Here is a 24,710-nt window from a genome sequence, read left to right as displayed (position 1 = left end):
ACTGCCAATTGGCTTCAAGGGAATGAGCTTGCTATCTGAAGATAGTTGCATGTAATTTCTTTGCAGTTGCTGGTTTCCACAAACGGACCATATTAAATTCTAGTTCCTGGAGCGGTCCTCCTCGCTTCTTATGCCCCCCCCCAGTATTTGTGTTCTGCTTCATTGACTGCATACCCTCCTGTGTTCCCCACTGCCTCTCTACTTCCTTCCGCTTTTCAGTAAATAACTGTTCCTGCTCATTCTTTGTTTGTATCAGCTCCCTCACTCCTTCGCCGTTCTATGAATCTGAAATGGGACTTCTGCTTTGGCTCCTGACAGCTGGCATTGTTGTAAGACTGTGGTCAACTTTGCATAGAATCTTCTTCTGCTTTGATCCTCAATTTAATGTGCAAAAGTGAATGAGTCCAATCAAGATTCCTGCCACTTAGCTGGGTGATAATAGTTTTTGCGTTCATCGGAGAGGGCAATAAAAGTGCATAATTTCCTTTTCATTCTTTGTTATGCTAACACCTGTTTACATTGTACATTCTCTAACCAAGTTATCATTTCTGGAGACAAATAACTTTAGGTGGACCTTGAAAAGCCAAGAATATTGATTATTCCTGAGACTTATGTAGCTTCAATAGAGGGTCATTAAAGGACAGACTAATCAATGTAAGATTGAGCCATTTTATCAGTAACTTTTTTGCGTCTGTGTGGGGAGGAGTGTTGCTGTTTGGAAGGAGCTATCTGAGTGTCGTCCTTAAGGTGTTTTGATTAGTTTTACCTTAAATCTGATTTTCACTCCCTTTTTCAAGCCTTAATAAAAAAGGCCTTTGTGTGCTTTCTACTGTATTGTAGTTTTTTCCTATGGTTTGTCTTGGTTTTTGCAACTACAGAGTTCATTTTTCAAAGCACTTCTCTTCCCACAATCCACACAGATGGGAAAGTGGTGATAGTGACATAAAAAAGAGTGAACTGTGAACAGTCTACATCATCACAGATCTTAGTTCAAGCAAAGAAGAATGGAAAATAAATAAACCATTAAAGCAGAAAATATTCTGCAAAGATAAGACCAAGGGGGGGAGAAGGGGAGAAAAGTGTTTTTCCTTGTGACAGATTATTCCATTTGGTCAACAGTGACAAATGTCCAGGGTTGAAGGTTCTGTGCAGGAAATGTAACCGTAAGGGACATTTCACCAACTTCTGCAGGAGCACAGTAGAATACACTGACTTTTTGGCTGAGCTGAGCAAGGAGTTGGAAGAATCCATATATATGATTGATGAAATGATGGATGCAATAATGTCAATACAGAACAATGATGCAGATACAGAGAAACCGATGGCACAGATACGTCTTCAAGGAATAACAGTGTAGATGGTCATAGACTCGTGCCAAGTCCACTATCGTGCCAAAGAAGATTTTTGCAGATGGGGAAGGCGTCGCTGGAAAAGGTAGACATAAATCCTGTTATAAATGGAGGAAACGTGTTGAACTGAAAAGGTTATTTTTGGCTTCCGTGGACTTCAAGGAATTAGCAGAGAATGGAAAAGTAGATGTATCGTTCAAAGAAAGCTCTGCACTTCTTAATTGGTCTCACCAGAGGAGACTGAACATCGAATTAGATCTGAATGCTGAGGAAGCTGTTTGTGGCTGGAAGTGAACAGAGTTGCATATAGTGTTTGATGTGATGTCAGGAAGGGGCGAAGTAGTGTAACACAGTGTTCAGAGATGAGTTGATTTTCCCCAAAGAGTTTGTGCACAAAATAAGGATGAAGGAGAATGCCATTCCAGCAGCTCATAAAGCAGACAGCATACCCATTGCTTAAGGGGTAGAGTTCAAAAGAGTCATTACTCATGGAGAGGCAGGAGTTATAGAAAAAGTATATTTGGCGGAATGGGTTTCCCCATTGACTTGAGGGCAGTTAATAGATGTGTGATACCTAACAGATATCCTCTTCCCAATGTCACAGAAATGCTGGGAACTATTGGGGAATCTGAGTGGTTCTCCACCTTCAACGTCAAGTTGGCATACCATCAAATTATGTTACACCCCTCCTCAAAGAATCTGACTCCTTTCATCATCCCTGAGGGCCTATTTCAAAGTGTATGCATGCCATTCGGTTTAGTCTCATCGGCGGCTGTGTTTCAACAAATAATTATCCGCTTTTCCTGGATGATCAATTAACCATTTGCTTTCAGGATGATGTAGTTTTGAGAGCGTTAAACATCCTTGAGAAAGCTGATATGACATTGAGCAAAGAAAAATGCAAGGGGTCCATACAGTATTTAGGACATGAAGTTTCCAAATGGCAGCTTAAGCCCAAAGCAGAGTTGGTAAACATTATTAGTTGGTTTGAGAGTCCCCACAGCACAGAACAATTGTTATCATTCCTGGGTATGGCTGAATACTATGCAACATTTATTCTGGCATTTGTGAGTAAGACATTTCATATGAGAAAACTAGTGAAGAAGAGAGTGAACTTTGGTGGGATAGCCATTGTAAAAAAATTGAGTTCAAGGCATCAAAAAGGTACTCAATCAAATGCCCATTCTAAGTAATTATAATGCATCTAGGGTGGATGTGGTGATGGCAGGATCCAGTAACAATGGTTCGGGTGCCATTCTGTCACAAAAAGAAGGGGATAAGGAGTTTGTAGTGGCATTTTCATCCAGAGTTTGTTTTGAAAAAATCTGAGGTGAACTATTTCATCATTGAGAAGGAGCTGCTAGTCATCAAATTGGCTGCAGTGAAGTTCAGGATGTTATGGGGATCTAGGTTTGTGCTGAGATCTGATCACAGCCATTAAAGGTGATCTTTACTTCCAATGGGTTGTACAAAGTATCATTCTGCATAAGGAAATTGATTAAAAACTTGCATGAACATACCTGGGATGTGGAATATGTTCTAGGCATTCAGAATAAGGCGCAAGATTGTCAAGACTCCCTGATGTGATTGATGACGGTGAAGATGATGATAAGGATCAAGTCCTTAGTATAGAACAAGGGATGGAGACTAAGGATGAGTGGGATGCAGCCATGAATTTGGATTGAAACGCTAGAGATGGAAGGATGCTCTGGAAAGTGGGGGAATGAATGAGGAAGCATTTAGAGGATTTCCATCATATACTATTAGGATGGTGTGTAATGAGTTTGTTTTTAGAGGTGATCAAATAGTTCCACCGACTGGGGTGAGAGCAAAACATGTGTTGGTTGCTCATGAGGGCCATCAAGGAATGTCAAAAACCAAAGGTTAGGAAAGTTCCAATAATGGAGGTGTTAATAGGACTAGGCATATGATGGTTGAGACAATTCCTGCTGTTCCATGGGAAACAGTTTGTTTTGAAATTGTTGGACCTGTGAGGAGTCAAGGGAAACAAGCTTATTGTATGGTTTTGGTATTTTTTTTGTCTAGGTGGGTTGAGGTACTGTTGACCCAGAATACAGGTAGCTGTGATATTATAACGTTCTAGGATGACAGTTTTCAGAGGGTGGGTTATCCCACTGTGCTCTGGCACCTTTAAGTGTCTTTGTGCTAGATTAGGTGGAATTACCAATAAAATCTATTAGACGAAATAACCGGACAGACTCAAAGAAGATGGTAAAATACTGCTTTTATCTCAATGACGGAAAGCAGGGTGGATCATCATCAACTTGATTCATGCAGGATCACAATATCTTTTTGATTATACTTAGTTTATATAATGCTAGATGCGTCATCTATGACATCCTACGAGGCTAACCATAAAACCTATTGGCGCAAGGGACTGGTTAGGGGAACATATCTGCATATAGAATTATATATATAGGTTAATATCTCATTGGATCCCCCTTGTCGGTAAGACACTCCCTGAGCTACTCCTAGATAAGTTGCACACTGATTACAGCAAATAATGTGGCAGCAGAATAATATTTGCAACATTGTATGTAAAAGTGCATGGCAGGCTTTTCTAATTGGTTGACAACCCAAATCCAACCTTTGACATTTGGCTTGCTAAAAGTACGTACATATAAACGAAACCCAGATGCTTGGAGATACATCAGTTCTCCCCTTGTTTTACTAATTAGTCCATTGGTAGGCTTAATGCAATGTCCTCTGTTTGAAGATTGACCTTGCCAGTCTGCACTGTCTCGGAACATTCAAGGGAGTGTAGGCACACCATTATTTTAGCTTCAAGCCTAATGAATAGTCCTTGTTTGCAAACTCTTCATCACGTGTTGCAAGACCACAAATGTGTCCATTTCCACAGTGTATTCAACACTAGTTGATTTAATTTTACTGGGTGCAGTTGGTCCTCTTGGTTTTAGAGCCTTTGTGCATGCTTAATTACCCAATACTTGGCATCTGTAAATGCTCTTGTTCTCCTAATCTTGGAAAATATGTCCTTCGCTCATGGTCTGCTCATTGACTCCCTTCATACTTTTCCTTCATCTCTCGAAATAGCATCCTTGGTCCTAGGCCAATGTTCTCCTCTATTTTGCAAGGGAAAAGCAACTTCATCATCTTTTCACTTTAAGATACTGGGCTCGTATTTTGAGGTAGCTGGGTTGATTGACATGAGACGTCATCCATCTTGTTCCAATGGTCGTCCTAAACGTTGAATATATGCCTCTCATGAGCTTGATTCTATGTTCTTTCTACCTTGCTTTTCAGTGTATTTAGTTATTGACCAGTGAGTCACTTCATTCTTTGTGTTTGTGATTACTGTTTCGTTGAATGCATGTTTCACTTAGTTCTTCAGTTACATCGTCTTCCTTAAGTATTTTCAAATCGTTTCAGCATGGGTTCTTATAGATTCTTTATGATATTCTTTCACTGTTGTCAGACTTTGTTTTAATGTACATCCATTCTGTTCATGGCTGCGTTTTCGACAGCTCAGCAATGAGCATCCTACTTGGTAGAATTCCTCTGTTGTGTCATCTTGTGGGTACAATCTAAATGGTTCTCTGAGTGCATATTGTCTCCTTATACCCAATATGGTATAGGAATATTGGAAGGATTCATGCATGGGTTCCCAATTGTGGCGCTTCATCTGTCATTCCAATAGGACAGTGCTAAGGGTGCAGAGACTAGGGAGAAGGTGTCCACCTGCACCACAGTTTTGCTCACTGATCATGGCGGGCAGCTTGTATCATGTGAGAATGAAGACTTTCTTAAGAGGAATGGAATTGAACATCACACAAGTTCTGTGTACCATCCTGAGACTAACTGGTTGGTTTTGATCATGTAATAAAGCAGATTATCCAGGGTGCCATAAGTGGTAAAAGGGAAGGGAAGAAAGGTTGCGGATGAGACTCTGGTGGTCCGTACAGATTCAATCCACATTCCACGACCGGAATGTCTCTATTTGAAGTTCTCAGGGTGTGTCCGGCATGGATGGCTAGATCTGATGTGAGTACATTTTGCGCCTTCAGACACTTGTGTATAGGCGCATTATAAATGCCATATCATATCATATATTAATTGAAATTTGAGGATGTTAGGGAAATTATTAAAGCGAGACAGTTGAGTAACAAGTTTGTGAACAACATTCACAATGAGTCCAAAGAGCGTGATGTTGTAGAGTGTGTATGTGCAAATTAAATTGCATGTTGCATTACAGAAGGAAGGTGGTTCATGTTTTAAACCCATAATGGTGATGGAAGTGATGCATGGAGCTGTAAGCATGGCAGAGGGAAGGGTTTGAAATATGGGCAGAGTGGAGGGATGTGAAAAGCTATCCTTTCTGTCAGGAACCAATGGCAGAGGGTCTGTTGGTAGGAATAACATACATGACAAGTGTAATAAGCACAGATATGGAAATGGGGTTACTGAAGGGAAAGGACGAGGCCTGTCTATCTTGATGAGCATGTTGACTGATTCAGTATGAAATACCTGCCATCTGCAGGTTTATCCACCAATGTAATATGTATAGCTTGTTGGAGTATCAGGTGTTTAAATATGTTTTGAGCTTTCTGCACTTTGTATATGTGTGGCTATTTATTTGTGTGCGTTTATTTTCTCCAGTATGGTTTGTTCTTTTCTCTTTTTGTATAGGATGTTTGGACTGCAGTTTGACAGGATTTGTCAATTATGCATTGTTAATTATAAGGAAGGGAGATGTGTAGCATTTTCACTACGCTTTGCATTCTGTGGAACATGGAATTGTCACCTTACTTAATTCCATGTTCCATAGCGGAACTGGTGCCAGTTGTAAAGGAGCCGGTGGGGCATAAGCAGGTTTATAAAATACTACTCCTTTACTTACCTGTGTGGAGCAACATCATTACACATGTCTAATAGTTCGTTTCAATTGCAGTTTTGTATGTCAATATGAATGGAGAAAAAATTGTTTCTTCAACTGAAAGCATTTATATGGGTAAGATTCTTAACAAAACGATAATTACACAGCATACATTTTTGGGACTGACCGATTTGGAGAGAATTGACAGGGCTGTCTTTCAGGTACAATCATACCGAAGAATATGACAAAAGTAGAATGTCTTTGTCAAGCTCAATATAGCTTCTATGCATATTTGGTGGGCTTAATTGGTAGCACACAAGACAGCACAGCATGATGCAAACAATGCAGGGATACTCATGCATAGAATATAATTGGATACAGTCTTCTGGTTTATTTCACCATAGTTGGTGGATTATGAACGCATCTGAAATGCCCAGGGAGCTTTAATTTCGGGAAAGATGTACTCAATTGGAAATACTGTGCAGACATCACATAATTATAATAATAATAGGGCCTTTTATAGGTTTGCAATCAAAAAGATGAAGGATGGATTATGTTAACGTTTTGATTTCAGCAAATCTAAGAATGCTTTCCCAGAGGTACAGATAAAGAAATCTGAAACTAAACTAAGACACTGAGTCTCAACCAAATCTTTAGCTCACTGCTCTTTTCACAGAGAACAAATGTCCCCACATATCAGTCTTTGTCCTGCCTAGGGGCAGTCCAGCACCAAAATGCTAGGCAATTCTCCTCTGAACAAGAGTACCACAGCAACCCCATACACGTGTTTCAACGTTGTTGGGCATCATCAGGTTGAGACTCTCCCAGGGGCCATCCACCCAAGAACAAGTCAATAGGCTGTGTTCGTGCTGGTAGAGAATTTCCCAGACCCCTGCCCCTGTTTTGCATACCAAGTAACTTTGGGTCTCACCCTAAGTTACCAGGGGACTCAAGAGTGGACCCCTTGCTCACTGCTCTTAAAGAGACACAGCTTCGCCTCACTGATGATGCCCAACTAGGCTGAAACACATGTATGGGGTTGCTGTGGTACTCTTGTTCAGAGGAGAATTGCCTAGCATTTCGGTGCTGGACTGCCCCTGGGCAGAGCAAAGCCTGATATGTGGGGATATTTCTTCTCTGTGAAAAGAACAGTGAGCTAAAGACTTGGTTGTGACTCTCCCAGGGGCCATCCACCCAAGAACAAGTCAATGGGCTGTGTTCGTGCTGGTAGAGAATTTCCCAGACCCCCCCACCCAGTTTTGTATATCCATACTTAGACAATTGGCTCCTGTGCAGTCCTTGCCCACAGACGGCCTTGACCAATCTTGAGTCTCTCCTTCGGCTACTGTTCCATCTTGGGCTGTCCGTGAATTGGGGAAAAAGTCCATGATGGTCTCGCAAGACATGATCTTCCTGAGTTTCCATTGGAATAAAGTCTGTACCAAGGTGTTCCTAATGGTGGACAGGATTGCAGACCTATCAAGCACGTGTCACAGTCCTCACACATGTTGGCCTGGTGGTTACAAAGACCTATGTGTCTCATGCATGCTAGCTCCACCTCTTGCAGGCGCTCTCAGCTAGCTCTCCAGAGCTGCTGGTCTCAGGCATCGGACCCAGATTCCAAGATAATTCCAGTTCCATCCTGCATGACAGCGGATCTACAATGGGGGTCCTCGACCAACACATTTTCAGTGGGGGCCCTCCTTCCAGGAGCCCTGCCCACAAGTGACAGTTATTACAGACTCCTCCCTCTGGGGTCGGGAGCGACGCTGCGCCGCCTCGAAGTTTTTGACCTGTGGATGTCTCAGGACAGGCAGTTTCATATCAATTACCTGGAACTCCTGGCTGTGTTCGTAGCGCTCAAAGCTTTTCAACAGTCTATCACCAATAGGGTAGTCCATATTCGCACTGACAAATCTGTGGTGATGTTTCACATCAACAAGCAGAGTGGGATCAAGTCACCTCTCCTTGTGGATCTTGCCATACAAATTTGGGACTGGGCCATTCAGCACAAGGTCTGGCTCCAGGCTGTACACATCCTGAGTCACATCAATGTAACTGCAGATTCACTCAGTCGGCAGCCAGTTCCAAGTGGGAAATGAACAGCTATGTCCTCCAACATTTTCCATCAATGGGCCACTCCAGAGATGGACCTATTTGCAACTTCTACAAACAGGAAACTTCCTCTTTATGCATCCAGGTACGGGCTTGGAGCGTCCTCCCTGGGAGACGCCCTCGAGATTCCGTGGGACAACATGAAGGCTTACGCCTTCCCTCCATTGCCACTGATTCATCGGTCACCCTGCAAGCTCAGGACTGCATCAAACTGCACTCTCCTGTTCATAGCTCCTTGGTGGCCAGCCAGATTCTGTTTTTTGGAACTACATCTGTTGATTCTTCACCCGATCAGATTGCTGCTGATACCCGACCTTCTTTACCAGAGCTATCACTAGCTGTGGCAACCCTCCCCTCAATCTTTCAGCTTGGCGGCCTGGTATCTGAGCTCATATCTTTAGCGCAGTTCAATCTGTCCGAAGACAAAATGTGCATTATCCAAGTGACCAGGAAGCCTTCTACGAGGGCCCAATATAGGAGCAAATGGCTCTGTTTTTGCCATTGGTGCTTAGTTAAACAGCTCAAACCCAGGCATGCTACGATCGACACCGTTCTATCCTTTGTGTCTCATCTAGCAGCTTCTGGCATTCACGTTCTGTCTTGCAGGACTTATTTATCCGCCATTGCAGCCTACCTGCCTACGGACAGCTGTTCCTTTTCATTGACTAATCCAGTCATCAAAAGGCAATTTGTGGGACTTCTTCACCTCTTCCCGCCGGTATGCACTCCTCATCCCAAGTGGGATTTAAATGTGGTCCTCACCGCCTTATGCCATAAGCCGTTTGAACCCATGGCCACTACTTATCTTGGGTACCTTTCTTGGAAGGCTGCTTTTCTGATTGTGGTAACATCCGCAAGGCGAGCAAGCAAGCGAACTCCAAGCGCTTTCTGTGGAACATCCGTTCCTCACTTTCCACAAAGATAAGGTTGTGCTTCGCACTCATCCTTCCTTCCTTCCTAAGGTGGTTACTGACTTTCAGTTGAACCAATCTATCTCCTTACCAGTCATTTTCCTGAACCTGGCATGATTAACAAACGGTACATGTATATGAATCTACTCTGGATTGCAAGAACATAAGTTACACCCCAAACTGGGGTGCCATTAGGTTACAAAACTCCAGCCAACACTAAATAAGAGCCAATTGGATGACAAGGAGTTAAGTGGAAGTATGCTCAATTATGAACTAAACAAAATTAGACTGTTTGGACAGAGTTGAATGATAAATGGGGAGAATAGACGCAATGAAATGCTCCGCTTTACTGTAAGGCACTGGCACTGAAACGCAAACAGAATGCATCTCTAATTCGTTCCTGCTTAAAACCCGCCATAGCACACTAACATGGCCGCCGCCGCATACCCCAGCTCACCGGGAGACCTACCCCACCGGCATGCCTCCATAGAGCCTTCCCATTGGCTCTTAGCCGCCTCTTTGTCCAAGGCTGCATCTAGCCGACAGAGTTCGCCTCCGAAGGCCAACTCATAAGGCCCTGCACACCTGTCTGGGTGCGTACAGTGCTCTGGAGCAATCAAATTATCATCAACATGTGGTCCTAGTAAAACCAGGCTGATGCTGTCGTATCTCCATGCCAACCACTGCAATGAAATGTAGGGAGATTTACACCTTTGACCCACTTGTCTCGCACTTTCAATGCCTACAAATATGTTGGTTTCTGCCTACCTCCTTTGTTACTTTTGTGGCCTATTAATCTTCTGAAACGACTCTCAGGCTCACCTCCACTGCGATCTCACCACTTAACCCTATCCCCTCGCCATTCTGCTGCACCCTGGAAAATATCACTGGATTGCACAACCCCCCCCAGACAGTGAAACAGCAGGCACCTAATCTGTAATACAGGCGCCTCAGTACTGCAGCCATTACAACCTCCTAACCACTTCTACTAATCTATCCTACCATTATGACTATTCACACCTTACAATCCTGATGTTTGCACTCAGGTTGCCTTTAGCTTCACTCTTCGTTTCCTCCCTGCAACTGCCGCTTAGACTGGTCTTGCAACTGCCTTCACTTCTGAAGCTACCGCACTGAATGATACTACTAACGCCTAGTGCAGCCGATGTAGCCCCCTCACGGGTGATGCTTTTTCGGTATGTCTGGCGAACTGCTGCTGTACTGTTACCCTTCTGGCTTAGTGCGATCTTGTACCACCACCTTGATTTACATGGCCCCAGCAAGCGGGGTATGTCGTTAAGTTTGTATACCTGCAAACCTAAAGTCATCTGTTTAAAGCTGCCCTTGTGCCAGGCTTAGTGCAGTGGCCCCCTGTTTCGTTCCATACCAGTGCACCTGACGCAGGCTGATGTACTTTGGAGACAGGACTGAGTGCCTGACATAAAGGCGAGCAGGAATCTCTGAATATATGACTCTGAATTCTCATTATGTTGGGTGGAGACTGGACCCAGGCCTTGGGCCCCCACTAGTGGCTTCAGTTGTGTAGACATCCACATCCTCTACACCACCCGTGCTTCTCCAGCTTGCCCCTACTTTGCACAGTGAGCATGGCCTGGCAGTTTGGGGTGGCAAGGAGGAGTAGAAATTGTTGGGACCATTTGTCTCCATATGGGAGATTCATGCTGAAATCGAATATAGTCAGAAATTTGTCTCGGGAGGATAGCTCAGGGGCAACGTGCCCGCCCTGGAAGCAAGACGACACAGAGTAACACAGGTTCGATCCCCAGGTCCGCGCTTAGAAACCTCTGGTTATGCAGCGCCTTATAAATAACCTATCATATCAAGAAATTTGATGTCCGAGACATGATCATGGACGACAGGAACCATCCCAAGGTTTACTCCTGTAGCATCTCTACCACAGAATCTTAAAGAGACAGAGCATTCATGAACAAGGTACGCATCTTAAAACTGCTGTTTTAAGATTGTCCAGCACTTCAAACGAGAGCCAACGTGTTCCGAGCTGTGGACTTCCAGTGCCTCCTCACACAGCACTGCTTGGCTATATCCACATTTAGCAGCCAGGTAGATTTCAATCACCTGGGTGCAGGTTCCGGATCAAGAGGACTTTTCAACCACCTCGCTTTAACGTTATAATCGTGAAATGCTGAAACCCACTCGAAAAGTAAGTCGTTAATCAGCGTTTGGTTGTTTAAAGAATGCATTCATTGGAACCTGTGAATGGAGTGCAATTTGTCTAGGTGGCCTTCATGTGTGTGTAATGAGCTTTGCTCTTGAGAGTAATCCCTTTCTTGGTATGCCGCCTTGCTCCAAGACGTGCCCTGGGATTGGGAGGCAGAATGCAGTAAGCCGTTTGTGAAGTTTGCTCAACTTCAATGAGAACAGTGTGTTCCTAATAGTGTTCTTCACATCGAGCTTGTTTGGATTATCGTGCTGAGCCAGTCACTCATAACGCCATTCGCACACCATGTGTATCCCGCTTGCTCACCCCCCTCTACCCCCTACAGAAAATCTTCTCTGTAATGAAACCTTTCAAATGAAGGACAGGCTTAGGAAGACGGTGTCTTTCCCTGGGGGGCTTTATTTAGAACAAGACCTTTCTTCTTTCGCTCTTGTCTCTTGGAAAATAGGGCAGCCGTAGGCAAGGAGGTCTTTCTGACTACCAGGCGGGACTCCATTTGCAATGCAGGCGTCCTCCTGTCCTTGACAGTGTGCGGTACTATGCAGGCATGGGAGGGGTCGCAAAGAAACCTGGTATTTGCTTTAGCGTCCTTAATACATGATTGTAAACTGGTTCGTTATAGCGGGATATTGTTAACGTTCAGTAAGGACCTGTGCAATAATAAGTGGATTGCGTGTGTGTGGCAATCCAGAACTGTGCTATTGTGCACAATGTTAGATTAAGCTGCCATGGCATGCCAGTGCCTTTGTGCATTAAAGTAACTCGGATAGTTTATGATCAAGTACATGGAGCAAATCATTTAGTTTCAAAACACAAATTGGAAGTCTGTAATGTGGAGTAAAACCATATTTCTCTTGAAGAGGAGTACCTGAGAAGGAACGGCCGATGTTATGTCTGTTTTTTGCCTTTTATGTTTGTAATGGGTGTACTAAAAAACATTGTGCTCTTAAATATAGATTTAGAGTTCAGCCAGGGAGACATGGCATATGAGGAGGGGCACAAAGCTTGTAGGTGTTGTTTGGTTATTTACCCACCCGTTGGCTGCCCATAGCCATGGTAATCCCTGTGGCCATTCTCATTCTCGCCTGCCCCTCACCGCCCAAAACGCATCCCCCTAGGATCTCTTTGAGCTAGCTTCAAACTTTGTGCCCAAAGTACCTGCCAGTGTTTTTTCAAAGTAGTCTCATGTGGCAATAAGACCGTCGGCGGCGGGCCAATACCGCCCCAGGTAATGCCCCCGGGGTCGTAGTTACAGGCCCGAGTGTAGCAAGGGCCTTAACGAAGCCCCGGGGGCATTACTGTGGGCGGTATTGGCCCGTCGCCGACGGTCTTATTGCCATTAGCACCCCGGCCCATTAGACCGGGGTGCTAGAGGCATTTTTTTTCTGTTTCGAAACAGAAAAAAAATGAAAAAAATGGCTGCCGGGAAAGGGAAAATGTAGTCTGTTTTCCCTTTCCATGGCGGCCATCGGGAACGGACGTGCTGGGACCACAAGTGGTCCCAGCGCGTTCGCTCCCAGGACCAACAGAAAAGAGAAGGTAAGTGGGGTTGGGAGGGCGTAAGGGAGGGGGACGGGGAAGGAAAAAAAAAGTACCGCGGTCTCCGGCGGGGGACGATGGAAGCCTCCAGCCGTGTGGAGGCTTGGAGCAGGTATGGCCCCGCTCCGAGTCTCTACACGGCTGGAGGTTTCCATCGTCCCCCCCGCCGGAGATCGCAGGATATAGAAGGTAAGTCGGGTGGGGTGGGAGGTGGGATGAAAAAAAAAAATTCTTACCTGAGTCCCCGGCGGGGGACAAAGGAAGCCTCGAGCCATGGGGAGACTCGGAGCGGGGATTGCCACGCCTCTCGCCGGGAACAGAGTAGCCGGCACGCATGGTGTAAAAGGGAATACCGTGTGGTATGGCTCGCAAATGAGCCAATCACCACGCAGTGTTCCCGTTGTGCCATGCGTGCCGGGTGCTAATGTGAGTTAATGACTTTACTTTATTTATAACATCTATAACGCACAACCAGGGACCCGTAGGCTTAAGGGCGCACATTCAGAGGGCAAACAAACATATTGAACACAAATAAATCATCAACCTAGAACAGAGGCTAGAAATCGCAAGTGAATTGTAATGAATTGGAGCTGTAAACGTGCTGCTAGTGCAATAAAAATGGCTAAACTAGACCTGCCTTCAGCCACGTGATTAATGAGCACAAAACTCTCCTTCAATGAAGTCCTGTTAAAAACAAGCATAGGCAAAGCCAACCGTTTGGGCTTTATCTGTATTAGGCCTTTCTAGGCACTGCTATCACATGCCCAGGTACTTGCAGCATTTACCAGCTGCTTCCATTGATAGCCAGTTAATACCACTACAGCAGGGCCTGGCAAATCTATGCGTACACAAAAGACAAAACTGTTGACATTGCCAATGACTGTGGCTTGATAGACTCTGCTACATTTCCCCTGCAGAACATTCTAAACTTTGGGAAACAATGAACAGAGGGGAAATATGTGCTGTTAAACTGAATGTTTGCCGCAGGACAATGTTTGCCCCGGTGGGCACACCATTCAAAATAGAAGTGCCCCGGTGTAAAGTTGCTGCATGTGCCCGGAAGAGACCGGAAGGGACGGTACAGGAATAGTGCAAGAGAGGCCACCATTTCAGATGCAGCTGCTGGCCATTGAAATCGGTGGATTGTAATGCCATGCGTTAGCAAGCCCGAAAAACCCAGTGGCATTGGGTGGGTGGTTCCCCACAAAGACAATTTGGAGGAAAAAAAAGAATTTTGCAGTAACAGTTTCAAATGAAATTGGGTAAATATCCAAAGGTTTTACGGGTAACTGAGGGGGAATGTTAACCTTTTCCAATACTCCAGACTCTGTCCCAACAATGAAGAGCCTTCTTTTCATACAAAGTCAAAGGTTGCCCCAACTTGTAGAACGCCGCGAGCAATTACACATAGATACACACAATGAAAGTGTGTCTTAATTATAAAGTAGGCCTGCCCCCTAATCCATTTTACCTTAAAATCATTTGCCCCTAATCCTGTTAACTCAACTTTGTGTGGGAACCCCTTCCGTACCAGCTCTGGTACCCCCGCCTATTTGGGAGGCGTGTGAAGTTATTGAAACAGTTGTTCTCTTTGCGTGAAATCCATACCTGTCAATGTTGACACTCGTACACAAACCCATATTGGGCACAGCCTTCCAGGAAATATTGATCTGCTGTTACCAGACTATATTGTGGTTAGGCTTTTGCTCAGTCCTGGGCCTTTAGTCGGTCACTACGTATAATTGAGCCATTGTTCATTCCTACGGTGCCCACTCCCTCACCACCACGCTTCGCGCTTACGTTATGACTGAGACCCATGGTGCAGTTCTGGGGTGTTAGGGCTGTTTTCATTGTGCGCTGCAGCAGCTGGTGTATTATTTCAATGTAATCCCATTTTGCAGCCTGTTATACTCTAATCTTCTGTTGTATGCCACCAATTTCAGCTGCATCGTTCACTTTTGTAAAACCTAATCTTGCTTGTATTCACCTGAGGCTACTGATACCCATGTGCCCCGCTGTGCTTACAATCTTTGCAATTGGTTTTAACTATCTCTTGGCATGATAGGAAGGCACTTAAGATAGTTATTCCTTCTTGTAACCAAGAACTCCCTATTGCTGAAACATATGGTAACCTGCGATCCAGGGAGCTGGTTAAAGACAATATTTCCTTTACCCTTGAGCCTGGCATGGCAGTCAATATGCTGCCTTCCATAAAGGCTGCAGAGGCTATTGGGGCACAAGGTGGAACACCAATCAATCCCCACACTCTTATATAAAACTGGCAGCATTTACTAAAATGGTATTACTATGGTGCAGGAAACCAACCCATCATAGCTTTGCTCTATTTGATGCCCTCAAACCCCACCTTCTGGAATGGACACTTAATATGGGACAAGCTGGTGGCACCTCAGAGGTGCCAACTCCTGTCCTCCATGCCAGCCATCGGCAAACCAAGATCACATGCAAGTCAAATGGCCTCCCTTGTTCCCATGATCACTAGTCCATGAAGCTCCTCCAAACTTCTTCCTAAAACAGCCATCTCTCCTATGACGTTCTTAAACCTGGGTACACTACATGCCAGGTCAGCGAAGCAACATGCCACACACATTCACAACCTCTGTGCTGGGACATGACTTTGTGGGATTTACAGAGACATTGTTCACTGATAATAACACCACTTTGGCGGACACCCTCCTTTTAGCAGGCTACAAAAACATTTTACTAACAGATTTTTTTTTTTTTTTAAAACGAATAGTGAGGGTCGTCCTCCCTCTTCTGTATGTTTCCCATGCACAAGATTCCCACACGGCAGACTACACTGTTTGAGAGATTGGCATGTAAATGTCTACTGGACACACATATATATATATATATATATATATATATATATATATATATATATATATATATATATAGTCCCTCAGGTGTTGTTTCCTTGTTTTTTTTAGTAAAGGGTCTGACTAGGTGCGTGGCCAAACTGCAGACAGGTCTAATAAAATGCTCATCCTGGAAGATTTTAACATTCGCCTAGCCTGTCCACAGAACACTAACCCCGCCCTCTTCTCAAAGCTGTACAATACCGTGGCCATCCCCATCTGGGCTTTGGCCCCATCTGACTCTGGTCTGGTTGTCAAACTTTGGATGCCTGACTTCATTGAGGGAACCTCTCAGTGGGTACATCTGTGTCACCCCTCTGTCTTGGTTCCACCATCACAGGCGAAAGCTAGGCTTGCTATAGTTGGTAATGTCCCTGCCTCAAGAACGGTTCTTGCCAACCAACTCCTGCATTTCTGACCCATATGACATGTGACCACTAGCCGCTGTGTTGAAACCTATGGTTTCATCAGGCCACCCAGATGATGCACTCTCCTGCCTAAACGAGATCAGTGGATCCTTAATCTCCAGGCTCCTTCCCTCACCAAGTAACCAAGAGGAAAAACTCCCAAAAAATAACACTTGTTATGATACAGAGATGAAACGTATGAAGAGTAAAAGCAGGCACCAGAATGCATGTGATGCAAGACTTACTCTGGGATGACAAATTGAGTTTTTGGGGAATGCCAGAGGTTACTACAATCACTATCAAAATAAAGAACATGTGTGCGTACAATTACATCATGCAGGTGACTTTCATGTAGTTGAGTGTTACAAAAATGCAGAGAACTGCCCGAACCTTTAGAAAGATTCTCAGCTCCTCTTGCCTCCCAAGATGTAGCTGATAATCATTGTTAACCATTTTAGTTCTACCAATCCTCCACCCTCCTTTACCTCATTTGAATATGTGGGCCTGTCTAAGATCAACAAGTTGAAGATAAATTCACCTTCATAACGGGGGTTCCTTTTGCCTGTACACCACAGTTAGAGAGAGCATTAAGATCTTGGCAGCTAGCTTGGCTATGTTAGTAAACAGCTGAGATGACCCAGATTTTCTGGCCATGTTTCAGCCAATCGCCAATTACCCCTTCTTTAGAACGGTCACCCAACACCTTATTTTGCTTCAAGATCAGTACGACCATCAATATGGCTTCCAATCAGCCTTACAGACGACAAAATGTGCCCTACTATTCTTGAGATGAACTTTTGCAATCACTGGTCACGAGCGTTCCTCCAATCCTCACCCTCCATAATTGTTTGCATCCTTCGATGCAGTTAACTGCACCAACTTAGTAAGATACCCAGAAGACTATTTTGCCATCAATGGTCAAGCCTTTAACTGGATTGCCTCCTTCCTCCGGGACCAAGAGTTGCAAGTGAGGTCAGTGCCACTGCTCTCCGGACGATCTGTCCTAACTTCTTGGGTTCCCGATGCTCTGAGTTCTCATCATGGCTTTTGGTTGCAGCTCGTTTTGCTCCATTCTCTTTCTCCTTCCAGACATGTGCTGATGACACCCAGATTGCTTTTAATCTGGCTAACCCTACACAAAATGCACTTTTATATGTGCCTGCTCGGCCAGATCAATGATTTAAGGGCTGACAATTGCCTGTGCTTCGCCCACAAAAACAAACATTATTTGCATTGATTCTCACATTACCCTGCTCTGCCATTTGCTTGGCCTTCCACTATGGGTGCAGCACCCTCCCTTGTGGCAGCTGCTAAAAACATGAGTATCACCTTTGATGGCTTGATTTCCCATACACCACAACTTCAGAATATTTTGAGACACTCCTACTGCCACATTCACATGCTGAAATTCACCCTGGATCTATTAAATGTGTCTCAGAGAATTGAGGTGGCAATGGCCATGGTCCTCTTTCACATTGATTACTGCAACAGCTTCTATACTTCCTGAAAGCTTGCTACATCACCTGTAGGTAGCCCAAAATGAAGCTACTAGGATAATCCTGGGCCTGGCACTTCTCAACAACATCACACCAACTCAGTTGTCCCTGCCATGGTTTCCTTAGGCGAGACAGATTGCCTTTAAAGCACTGTGTACCATCCATCACACCTGTTGGGGAGCTGGACAAAGGCTTTTGCAACAGCAAATAAAGCACTGCTCCTCCAGAGCCCTAAATGTCGATAACTTGTTCTCCCTCTGACCGGCCCACTCCCCAAAGGTTCTGTGTCGGGCAGCTGAACTCTGTATGAGCCTCCTCGTGGAATAACCGCACCATCACCCTGAGAACCCTGGATACTCGTCTCACGTCAGGAAATGATTAAAGGGATTCCTCTTTAAACCCGTTTAGCTTACTATGCAAATGGTGGCTCAGTATCTAGACATTGCCGTTCCTCAAACCCAACCTGTCATGTTGCTCTTCACATCGTATAAACTGTTGTATCGCTGCACTTTCCTGTTCCCTCCTTCTTGCATGTCAACTGTTACAGAACGTCACAAGGCGTTGAAGGTTCAGGCCCCTCTGTTCCCCACGACTACCATTTCCTTTGTCCACTTGGGGTGCTGAAAAGCGACTGCGCTTGTGTCTGGCGCTTTCTCTCTAACAAATTCGACCAAAATGATTCAGTCATTTCTCATTAGGTATTTTTGTATTCAATTATTTCTGAAGATACCGCAGTTCAAGGCACGCGCACTAAAGGTGGGGCAGTGCAAGGGAGGGCATAGTTACTTGCTGTGGGGACAACACAGCTCCCTCCTTTTTGTTCAGCTGATGCTGACATAAATGTTTCCATGCCACCGTCTGTCCCCTATAGATCTACATTTTTATTAAAAATAGCAATGAACTCCTAGACCCTGCATACTCCCATCTGCTCCTCTAAAATATAATATGAAGGGGGATTCACTGATAGTCCTGGTATTCATTGAAATGTTTATGCTTTTGAACTGCGTTGCAAAACACATACAAGCGAAGACCCCAGTCTTCCCTGCTGGGGGGTCGTTGCCTCCGACAGACTGCGAAAGACATGTGGAGAAGGCCAGATCCCACAAGTGAACATTGCTTTGTGTTCCAAGGATGCCAACGACCCGCCGGTTGAACGGCAGAGTTGGAGAGGCGAGGTCAAGCCTGTGGTACTAACCTTGACTCGAAAATTGGAAACCGCTAAACTAAAAAGAAGTCTACACAGCCAGTGAGTTGGCAAGCGACCTGAGTGATCGGTGTGTGTTAAAATGAATGAAGTAGCAACATCAGTGAAGGCTGCATGCATGTGGATGAGACGCGAAGAAAGGCAGACATGTGAATTAACTTTAAAGTGAAATGCATCTCCGAGATCAGCAATACTAAGTAACAGAATGGTCCGGTGAAAGGAAGTAGCCCATTCGAAAGTCTCTGTGAAAGGTATTTTGTTTGAATCTAAAAAAGTGAATAAATGGCAAGAGTAAAAGTAAAATAGTGCACTTTTGCTCAAAGTGGTCCAGAAAACCATGCACATTCGAAAGACTTTGACATCCGAAAAGAGGTCCAAGCCCGATTGAGGGAGATCCAAAGTATACTAAGCTTGGGGAAGGAAGCAGCTTTGTGTTAACTTTATTGCAACTTTGTGTTGAACTTTATCATGAGAGGTTTGAGCCCCGCAGAGGGGTACCTACGAGACCTGTGTGGTGAAAGGTCTGAGCCTATAATACTGAGAAGGTTGACTTAGGTTACATATTCGTCTGACCATTAAGATGGGTACAGGTGAGATGAGGAGCAACGGCAAGCTTAAGCCAAACAAAGGGCTGTGATGCAGCATCTCTATGATGAAGGATCATTTGGGCTCAGTAATTCGTGGGCTTATCAGTAAGCCAGAGTTGGACGCTGGTTTTGAAGGCATTAAAGGATGGTTCTAGTCTGATGGAGGGGTTGGCAAGTTCCAGAGGTTGGTCACTTGAACAGGGAAGCTTGCTCCTCCTGCGGTTTTGAGGTTCAATCTGGGGACTGTGAGGCGGTGGTTGTGGGATGATCTGGTAGGACGTGGTGTAGGGAGAACATTTCTGAGAGGTATTTAGGTGCGGTGTGTGAGATACATTTGTGGGTGATTGCCAAGGTACGGCGTGAGATTCTGTCACGCACTGAGAGCCAGTTAGAATTTTGTCTGTGGCTGGAGATATGGTTGGATCTTGGGATGTATAGGGCAGATCTTAAAGAGTTATTTTGTAAGACCTGGAGTCTATTGAGGTTCATTTCAGAGGTGCCTGAGAAGAGTGAGTTGCAGTAATCTATTTTATTAACCATGTCATCAAGGCGGTCAAATAGGAGCTTCGTAAAGATGTTATATAGAGTTAGGGATGTACAGGATCCCTGGGGAACCCCACAGAGGATGGGGATGGGATCTGCGGAGGGAAAGAAGACTCTAGTGGTGCGGTTGGAGAGGAAATATTTGATCCAGGAGGAAGCGTTGATGGAAAAGGCTGCAGCAGAGGTTAAGTAATTGGTGAGGATCTGGTGGTCGACCAAATGAAATGCAGCGGAAAGGTCTAACAAGAGGAGCATGGCCAGCTTGCCTTTGTCTTTCATCTCGTCCATTTGTATTTTCAGGTCAAGAAGGGCGGTCTCTGTGCCGTGCCTGGGCTGGAAGCCTGATTGACGTAAACCAAGTAGGTTGTTGTCATCCAGATGTTTCTGGAATTGTAAATAGGCAGCTCTGTCCGGAATCTTTAAGAGGAAGGGGACAGTGGTGATTGGCCCGTAGTTTGTTGCTGTGTTCAGGTCTAGATTGGGCTTTTTTTAGGAGAGGCATGACCCAGGCCTCTTTAAGGTTTTTTGGGACGAGATTAGTCTTAAATGAGGCATTTATCATAGTGGCGATAAAAGGAGATAGTTCCTTGGCACAGTCCTTGATAACAGGGGCTGGCCAAGTATCGCCTTGACATCTTGAAGGCTTAAGGCCTTTGGTGATGCTTTCCATTTTGCTGGGTGTGACCATGGCGAATGAGAATGGCGGGCACTGAGGGTGTTGAGGTTTGGGAGGGGCATTGTCTGATGAGCTGTTTGCAGGGCTGTTTTATTTTTGCTTCTATTTTAGTTTGTAGGGAGGCTATTTTGTCTGCTAAGGCTTGTTGAATTTTGGAGCACCAGGAGGCATCTTTTGTGCAGTCTGAAGAGGGTGGTGCTGGGATTCTATTTCCCTTAGGATGCTGACAAGCTCCTTAGTCTTGTATTTGCCGTTGAGTAGTCTGGTGTTATAGATTCCCTTTATGGTAGAGAGGATGGCTGTATTGTAGGTGGTGGCTGCATTGGAGAACAGAACTTGGTTGTGAATGGAGGGATCCTTGCGCCAGTTTGATTCTGCTGTTCTTTTTATGTTTCTCAATGATTTAAGTTCTGAGGTAAACCAGTTGGTGAGGTGGGCGGCAGCTTTGGCTTTTTTTAGTTTAACAGGGCCAATACTGTCCAAGGGCGAATTCAGTGTTGTATTGTAGAGATCAACCAATTCAGTCGGATCTAGGTTTTTGTAGTTGGCATCGTCCAATATGATGTTGATTAGTGGGGATAGATTGGGTAGTGTTATATCACGGGTGTTCCTGGAGAATGAGGGGGGAACGATAGCAGGGTTGGGTGGTTCAGGTCCCTGAATAGTAAACGCTATGTAGTGGTGATCTGTCCAGGCAATGGGTTCATTCTGAAGAATGTTTATGGAGCAGTTAAGGTCAGATAATCAGTCTAGGGTATGACCCTTGGCATGGGTAGGCTCAAAAATTCGATGCTTGACGTCGAGTTGGGATAGGGATTTTTCGAGAGCAAGAGCATTGGTGTCGCTTGGATCCTGAAACCCAAGGTTGAGGTCTCTGAGGAATATGATGCGGGAGCCTGGTTTTGTGTTCGAGGAGAGGAGGCTTGTGATGTCTTCCTTGAAGGAAGAGATGGGGTCTGGGGGGTCGATAGGCTAGATGTAGGAGGATTGTTTGAGTGGCTGATTTTAGCAGAGAGAGGTTCAGCTGAAGGTAGGATGACGCTGGTAGTATCTCTAAGGCCCAGCGAGGTTCTAGCTATAATGGCGAGGCCTCCTCCTGTGCCAGAAGTTCTGTCCGATCTGATAATCGTGTATACCTCTGGGTTTTACAAAGGTTTTACAAATTGTATCCATTGTATCATTGTCAATACTTGTGATACCATGCCTTGCCTATAGTCTGTAGGACCCAATGGGGTTAGCGGGTGCATTACCACCAGCGGTAATTGTGCCATTGTAATAGTGCCGAAAACAGGCAGTAAGTGGACATTTTACCTCCATCCATTTGCTGTAGGTAAAACTCCAACTTACCGCCCAACCCATAATAGGGCCAGCCCTTGACTATGGTGGTTATAGCGTTACCGCCACATTTAAGGGCTAGCACCCAACTCGTGATGAGGCCAATTAACTTTGTTAAAATGGGTCTAGGCTAGGATCCTGTGGGGGGAAAAATACTTTTCTCAACAGGATATTCATTTATAAGCGCATTTGAGTCAAACAGTATCAGGATGGGGTAAACCATACTGTTTCTCTAGACCCTGAATAGGGGAATATTGATCTTCCCAGGATTCCCTAATCTAGTTTACAGTTTCAGGGGGGTATCGCCCTGCTCACTCCTTTACACTCTCTGACCTGCAAGTAGTTCTCCTCCCTTATTTAGGGACTTTGTCAGGCTTGGGTATTCTCATCCTCTAACCACAAAAATACATTAGCACACACTACTTCCCACAGCTGTTTATTCCACCTTGCTTAGGATATGTTGAGTATTAATTGCATATGCCTTTTTTTCCATGATTTTCCTATTAATTTGCTAACTTTGTCCCTCCCATGTACGTAGTTGCAATCCATTCTCTACCACATCATGAGAACATCTCTACTAGCGGTCCTTTTGAATAACCTCTCTCCATTCTCCTATTTCAACTTGTAGTCCTAGGGATATATGTTTTCTCTGAAATGAGTGTGCCATGTACTGTTATTCCATTTAGGATTGCTTCGGTCTCCATCATTCCTTGTGCACTCCATTGTGTACATGTTTAGATGACTGTGTTTCTCATCAAAAGACCTACAGTTTAAACTAGAAATCATTTTATTAGTCTGCCTGATGGCTGTCTCTGCCATTTAGCCTTGCCTCTCTGAGAAGTGGCCCCCTGTACCAAATATGATGGCACACGTAAGGCCTCATCAGTGTTATGTACTGGGTAACACCGCCTTCCTCGGTCTGACTGTTATTCCCAACCTTAAAAAACTTCTCGTGATCTTCCACACCCTTGCCTTATTGTTGAGACACTTTGACATAATCACACATGGTCATCTCAACATCTTTCCCATTAACAGCAATCTGTGTGTTGTTTTGTTTTTATATCTGTACAGTACGTGCATGTTATTCCACTTGGCAGAATTATACACAGATTGTCAAATGTTTACATCACCATTCCTTTTTTCTTAAACAGCATCTCGGATTTTAATTCCCTGTAGCATTTAATTCTATGAAAGGTTTTTATATAATCTGTAAAAGGCCTGTATTATATACGAGCGTCTGCAGTGGCAGTTATGCTTGCACTGAAACGGAGGAAGTCCAAGAGTCAAACCCTTTGGCACCCAACATGCCACATCTGTGTAGTGCCACACTGAACGAACCCACAGACTTAACTTCATTAACGTGACCCCAAGATATGGGCCACACAACTATTGGGCCAGGATCATTTAAGGTGAAGTCAGAGATGGCATGGAGGGTGAGCAGATGGTGAGGGCTGACTGAGCTCCAGTGCTAGAAAGAGAGAATGATGTGAAAAATCACAAAGGGCCAACTGAGAGGTTCTGAATTGGTGGATTTTGGATACTGACCCCATGAGCAGCAGGAAGGACTATAAGATCCCAATGCCCAAGCAGCACTGGAAGAGAGCTGCACTGTTGGAACAGTTTGAGAGCGAGGAACAGAGAAGATACGCTGGACACCCAGAACAAGAAATGCTGTTTGAGGAATGCCAGACCAAGGCACACGAAGGAAGAGCCGACGGACAGATGGGCAAGGGGCCACACAACCCAAGTGTAAGTACCATTAGTGGACACCTGCAAGCACAGAGGACAAGAAGAGGCACCGATGTGGCCAAGAAGCGGTGGAAAGGCCCATTATGCTGGCAACAGAAAAGGCAGTCTGACAGCACAGAGGTGAAAGGAAGCTGAAACAGAGCCACCTGGAACTTGAAGGTGGCATTCCCAAAACAGCAAGAGAGTGAACAGGGGGAATATTGCTGGCACCAGGATGCAGTCTTTCCTGGAGCAGATGAGGAAGAGCGAGTACAGGCTGTGATTTGAAGTTAAAATCCCTAGTACATTCAAGAAACTGATAAAGGAGTGAAAGATTGCACACTAGACCTTGAAGTCAAATTTTTAAGAGACGTCCAAAGTCCATAAGAAAATCTGTGACAAACTAAAAGGTAAGATTGAGCGTTCTGGGCCACCGACCAATCATACATTTAAAACATCTTTTAAATGCTATTTTGAGTTTCACTTCCTCATTATTGATGAGCTTGTCACACCTCCCATGTCATCAACAACTCAATTTCCAACCTCTCATTGAACAAGTACTTGACCAAATGAAGCACCCAATTTCTCAACACATCAGCATTTGATGCGTAACGGCACCGATCAGCCTTCCTGGTATTACTAGCATTCTTGATGAGGAACAGAGACTAATTCAACTCAGAAATCCAGTCACTGAGCAACAGCGGTGATGCAACATTGAAAGTTTATTGGTGGGCTGGGTGATCATGTTAATACCATTCTGCTCTCTAGGTCACCACTACTCTGCACCATCATATTGACTCTGAAAGGTGCACATTTTCAAAACTTAAGCATCAAATGATCCAATCTAGAAGGAGCACTTCCAGTTCAAGAGTGGGTGAGAGAAATGCCC

The 24,710-nt window shown here is 44.7% G+C and overlaps 1 protein-coding gene across 6 annotated transcripts in view; it reads left to right on the top strand.

Moving 5' to 3' along the window:
* The window catches only part of NBEA (neurobeachin), a 2,584,133-nt gene that overhangs the window by 512,093 nt on the left and 2,047,330 nt on the right, over positions 1–24,710 (top strand). The window lies entirely within an intron of this gene.

This window comes from Ambystoma mexicanum, chromosome 7q (genome assembly GCF_040938575.1).
Source record: "Ambystoma mexicanum isolate Mex_15411 chromosome 7q, UKY_AmexF1_1, whole genome shotgun sequence".
Classification (NCBI taxonomy): Eukaryota; Metazoa; Chordata; class Amphibia; order Caudata; family Ambystomatidae; genus Ambystoma; species Ambystoma mexicanum.
Note: the sequence above shows the minus strand (reverse complement) of the source record. Positions and strands in the feature narration are given on the sequence as shown.